The 6274-nt window shown below is 42.2% G+C and overlaps 1 protein-coding gene across 1 annotated transcript in view; it reads left to right on the forward strand.

The window, feature by feature from the left end:
- The window catches only part of hfm1 (helicase for meiosis 1), a 201026-nt gene that overhangs the window by 7116 nt on the left and 187636 nt on the right, over positions 1-6274 (forward strand). Inside the window, exon 4 of the mRNA XM_043698772.1 lies at positions 2606-2718. The gene's annotated coding sequence lies outside the window, so the exon portion shown is untranslated. The remainder of the gene's footprint in view (positions 1-2605; positions 2719-6274) is intronic.

Below are 6274 nucleotides of genomic sequence, written 5' to 3' on the forward strand. Positions count from 1 at the left end.
TGCGGCGGGAATTGAACCCGGGTCTCTGGCGCTGTGAGGCAGCAGTGCTAACCACTGTGCCACCGTGCCGTGTTCTCATTTATTGTGAAGGAAATTGAATACTCCAAAGTAGACATGGTCTGTTTCAGTTAGTTAGGGAATGGGTGGACCTCACCTGAAGTGCTGTATCCAGTTTTGGTCACCTTATGTAAAGAAAAGATAAAAGTGCATTGGAGGTAGTTCAGAGAAATTTTACCTGACTAATACCTGGAATGAGTTGGTTGTTGTACAAGGAAAACCAGATCAGGAAAAACTTGTATCCATTGGAGTTTAGAGATTATTGATTAAAACATGCAAGATCCTGATATGTTTTCACAGGGTGGTTGTGGGAATATGTTTCCTATTGTGGAGAATTTAAATTTGGGGATTGCCCATTTAAGATGATCAGGATAATTTTTTTCAGAAAATCATGACTCTTTGGAACTCCCTTTAAAAGATGGTGGAGGTGAATGCTTGAATATTTTTAAGGCAGAGGTAGGACGTGTTGATAAGCATGGATGTGAAGGGCAGGAATGTGGAGTAATCAGTTCGAACATGATTTTATTGAGTGGCAGCACTGTCTTGAAAGGACAAGTTATTTTTATTCAATTGTGGGGTGTAGACTTCGCTGACTGAAACATCATCTGTTGTCCATCCCTCGCTGTTTTTAAGCAAGTGGTGGTGAGCTGCCTTCTTCAACTGCTGCCCATTGTTTAATGTAGGTAGATTCATGGTGAGGGAGTTCCAGGATTTTAACCTCGTGAGTAAAGGATTGGTGCTATATTTCTAAGTCCAAATGGTGACTTGCTTGGAGGGCAATTTGCGGGAGGTGGTATTTCTATGTGTCTGCTGTCCTTGTCTTTCTGGATGGTAGTGGTCTTCGGTTTGGAAGGTCCTGCTTGAGGTCCCTTGATGAATGTTTGCAATGCATTTTGTAAACAGTAAGCACTACTGCTGAGTGTCACTGGTAAAGGGACTAAATAGTAGCATATCTGCAAACAATCAAGTGGGTTGCTTTGTCCTAGATGGTGTTAACATCGAGTATTTTTGGAGCTACACTCATCCAGGCAGATGGGGAGTATTCCATCACACTCTTGATTTGTGGCTTGTAGATGCTAAACAGGCTTTGGGTGTCAGGAGGTGGGTTATTTGCTGCAAGATTCCTAGTCTCCAACCTTTTCTTGTGCTGCAGTATTTATATGTAAAGTTATATATATTTATATGGTTAGTCCAGTGGCATTCCCCAAGAATATTGATAGTGAAGGATTTAGTGGTAGCAATGCAATCAAATTTGTCAAAGGACCGTGGTTAGATTCTTTCTTGTTGGAGATAGTCATTGTCTGAAACTTGTGTAGTTCAAATATTACTCACCATTTCTCAACCCAAAACTAGATACTGTCTGCTATTTCCTGCATTTGGATGTGAACTGCTTCGGTATCTGTAGAGTTGTGAATCATCAAGAAACATCCCACTTCTACCCTTATGATGGGGCGTTATTGATGAAGCAGCTGAAGATGGTTGAGATAAAGATACTACTTAGGGGAACACCTGCCCAGATGTCCTGGAGCTGACATGTCTGATCTTCAACAACCACCATTGTCCTCTTTTATTAAGAGAGTTTCCCACTGACTTCAGTTTTCCTCGGGCTCCTTGATGCCATACTCGATAAAATGTAGCCTTAACATCTAGGGCAGTCACACTCATTCCTTGTCCATGATTGAACTAAGATTGTATTGAGTTCAAGATTAGCCTTTCCCTGCTCTTAGTTTGTTATATTAGTATGAGATGTTTCCTCCTGCCTCCATGCAAGGAGATTAGTTTCATATAAACAAGTTAGCATGGAATTATATTGATGACCTCGGAAGATATCGGTATCAAGGTGGTCATGAACATTGGAGGGGCAGCACAGTGGCTCAGTGGTTAGCACTACTGCCTCACAGCACCAGGGACCTAGGTTCAATTCCAGCCTCAGGCAACTGTCTGTACGGAGTTTGCACATTCTCCCTTTGCCTGCATGGGTTTTCTCTGGATGCTCTAGTTTCCTCCCACAATCCAACAATGTGCAGCTGAGGTGAATTGGCCATGCTAAATTGCCCATAGTGTTCAAGGATATGTAAGTTAGATGCATTAGTCAGGGGTAAATGTAGAGTAATAGGGTAGGGGAATGGATCGGTGTTGACTTGTTGGGCAAATGGCCTATTTCCACAGTATAGGGATTCTTTAGATCTAAAAATTCTATTGTAGTCAATGGCTCCCTTCATTCTTTTATGCTTTTACTTTTCTAAGATGTGTGAGTCCAAAGAAATGAAAAAATACCCCATAATAATCGACGTATACAACATTCATTGCAGAGAAATCTGAAGATCAGCAATGAACATAGTTCCAGTTTTGAGTACTTCACATACCAAAAAGCTCTTTCTTGATGATATCAGGATTCAAGAAATATTTAAATAGAGAGTCATTTGTCTTAACTGTTAATCAAATTCACTTTTTATCTCTGGGTAAGCAGATGTACCGATATTTTATATTGTATAAAGTTATGTATGTGACACACTAAGCTAAAAGAATTGTTCTAATACTGTGACAGGAAACTTATTAATCAAGAAAAGACAAGTTGGAAGATAGCTCCAGCTCCATCCATTTCTGAAATACCTGCAGCTCATGACTTACAGAGAGATCTTGAAAGATTAAGATCTTCAGGTATTAGTTTAACGTTTCAAACAGTTTTTGTTCACAGTTTGTGCGAAGATTTGTAACTCGTTTCAAACAGTTTTTGTTCACAGTTTGTGCGAAGATTTGTAACTCAGGTGCTCGTTGTTGTGGTTCTGTTCGCCGAGCTGGGAATTTGAGTTGCAGACGTTTCGTCCCCTGTCTAGTGCTTGGGAGCCTCCTGTGAAGCGCTTCTGTGATCTTTCCTCCAGCATTTGTAGTGGTTTGAATCTGCCGCTTCCGTTTTTCGGTTCCAGCTGTCCGCTGTAGTGGTCGGTATATTGGGTCCAGGTCAATGTGCTTATTGATTGAGTCTGTATTGATTCCAAAGGACAGCTGGAACTGACAACCGGAAGCGGCAGATTCAAACCACTACAAATGCCGGAGGAAAGATCACAGAAGCGCTTCACAGGAGGCTCCCAAGCACTGAGGATGTCACCGAGACAGCGGACGAAACGCCGGCACCAGAAATTCCCAGCTCGGCGAACAGAACCACAACAGCTTTTGTTCACATGTGTAACTATTTTAAAGGATTTTTAACCACCTCTATAGGTTTTTTCCCCTTGTTTTACTTTACTTATTTTATTAATCATTTTGCAGTGTTAATCCCACATTCTTTGACTATTTTGGAGCAGAAGTCATGAAAGCCAATCATTCAAACATCAATTTGATCCTATAGCTGGAATAAGGGGAGGCGATGGTCTAGTGGAATTATTGGTAGATTATTAATCCAGAAACTCAGCTAATATTCTGTGGACCTGGGTTCGAATCCTACCATGGCAGGTGGTAAAACTTAAACTCAGTTAAAATATCTGGAATCAAGAATCTACTGATGACCATAAAACCATTGTCTATGTTCTATGATTATCAGGAAAAAGCATTCAATTGTCCTTCAGGGATGGAAATCTGCAAACCTCATCTGCCCTGGCATACATGTGACTCCAGACCCACAGCAATGTGGTTGACTCTTAACTGCCCTCTGAAAAGTCTTAGTAAGTTACTCACTTGTATCAGTCATGTTGAAGACTTAACAAAGACATGAAAATGGATGGACCACCTGGCATATCTGACACCCGGCATTGATCTAGGCACCGGAAAAGACAATGGCAGAATCAGCTCTGTCGATGCAAAGTCCTCTTTGCAAACATCTGGGGGCTACTGCCAAACTTGCAAAAGCTGTCTTTCAGACTAGAGTCAAACAACAGCCTAACATCGTCATACTCTAAGAATTGTACCTGACAGATAATGTCTCAGACACCACTATCACCCTCCCTGGATATGTCTTGTCCCACTGGCAGAAGTGGCAGCAGAGTGATACACAATTGAGAGGAAGTTGCCCTAGAAGTCCTCAGCATTGACTCTGGACTCCATGAAGGCTCATGGCTTTGGGATAAATGTGGGCAAGCAAACCTCTTACTAATAACCATATACCGTTCTCCCTCAGCTGATAAGTCAGTGCTTCTCCATATTGAACAACACTTGAAGGAATGTCTGAAGGTGGCAAGAGCACAAAATGTACTCTGGGTGGGGGATTTCTAAGAACACCACCAAGAGTGGCTCAGCAATCGCACTACTAATTGAGCTGGTCGTGTTTGAAAGGACATAGATACTAGACTGCGTCTGCAACATTGGTGAGGGACCAACGAGAGGCAAAAAACATATTAGACCTCATCCTTACCAATCTGCCAGCTGCAGGGATGCACCTGTCCATGCTAATATTGATAAGAGTGACCACTGCACAGTCTTTGTGGTGATGAAATCCCACGTTCACAATGAGAACATCCTCCATGGTTGTTTGTAGCACCTATCACTGTGCTAAATGGATAAGCTTTGAACAGACCTAGCAACTCAAGATTAGGCATTCATGAGGATATGTGGGCCCTTAACAATCTGCAAACTCATAGCCAGCGTTTCCCTTACTCAACTATTTCCATCAAGCCACAGGATCAATCCTGGTTCAATGGACAGTGCAGGAGGGCATGCTAGGTGCAACACCACCAGAGTAATAGAACCATGCAGCATGGAAACACACCCTTCTCCCCAATCTGAGCTATTCCCATCTGCTAGCATTCGGCACATATCCCTCTAAATGTAAAAATCGAGATGCCTTTTAAATGTTATAATTATGCTTAACAGTACTTCCTCTGGCAGCTTATTCTATACACACATCATCCTCTGCATGAAAATGTTACCCCTCAGGTCAATTTTAAATCTTTCCCACCTCAACTTAAACCTATGCCCTCTAGTTTTGGACTCCCCCACCCGAGGAAAAATACCTTGGCTATTCATCCTACACATGGACCTTATGATTTTAAAAACCTCTATAGGTTCACCCATCAGCCTCTGATGGTTCGGAGGGAAAAATGCCTCAGTCTATTCAGCTTCTCCCTATAACTCAAACCTTTCAGTCCTGGCAACATCCTTGTCAAGCTTTACAGTACCGTCTCAAATTTAACAACATTTTTCCTATAGGAGGACAACCAGAATTGCATGCTGTATTCTAAAAGTGGCCTCATCAATGTTCTGTATGGCTGCAACATGACATTCCAAATCCTCTACTCAATGTTCTGACCAATGAAGACAAGCATGCCAAAAACCTTCTTCACCAGTCTGTCATCCTACAACTCTACTTTCAAAGAACTATGCACCTGCATCCAAAGGTCTCTGTGTTTGGCAGCACTCTCCAGGGCTGTACCATTAAGTGAAAATATCCTGCCCTGGTTTACATTACCAAAGTGCAGTATCTCACATTTATCTAAATTAAACTCCAATCGCCACTCCTTGGCCCATTGGCCCATCTGATCAAAGTCCCATTGTACTCTGAAATAATCTTCTTCACTATCCACTACACCACTTATTTTGGTGTCATCTGCAAACTTACTAACCATGTCTCCTTTTTTTAATCCAAAAAAATTCATATAAGTGATGAATAGCAGTACACCCAGCACCAATCCTTGTGGGACACTACTGGTCACAAGCCTCTCGCCCAAAAAGCAATTCTTAACCACAATTCTGTCTCCTGCCTCCAGCAAATTTTGTATCCAACTGGCTAGCTCTCCTGGATCCCATGTGATCTAACATTACTAACCAGTTTACCATGTGGAACTTTGTCAAATGTTCTGACCAATGAGGACAAGCATGCTAAAGATCTTCTTCACTGGTCTGTCAATCACCAACTCTACTTTCAAAGAACTATGCACCTGCATCCCAAGGTCTCTGTGTTTGGCAGCACTCTCCAGGGCTGTACCATTAAGTGTAAACATCCTGCCCTGGTTTACATTACCAAAGTGCAGTATCTCACATTTATCAAAGAAGATTGATGAGGGCAGAGCAGTAGATGTGACCCATATGGACTTCAGTAAGGCGTTCGACAAGGTTCCCCACGGGAGACTGATTAGCAAGTTTAGATATCATAGAATAAAGGGATAACTAGCCATTTGGATACAGAACTGGCTCAAAGGTAGAAGATAGAGGGTGGTGGTGGAGGGTTGTTTTTCAGACTGGAGGCCTGTGACCAATGGAGTGCCACAAGGATCGGTGCTGGGTC

Source organism: Chiloscyllium plagiosum, chromosome 11, assembly GCF_004010195.1.
Source record: "Chiloscyllium plagiosum isolate BGI_BamShark_2017 chromosome 11, ASM401019v2, whole genome shotgun sequence".
Classification (NCBI taxonomy): domain Eukaryota; kingdom Metazoa; phylum Chordata; class Chondrichthyes; order Orectolobiformes; family Hemiscylliidae; genus Chiloscyllium; species Chiloscyllium plagiosum.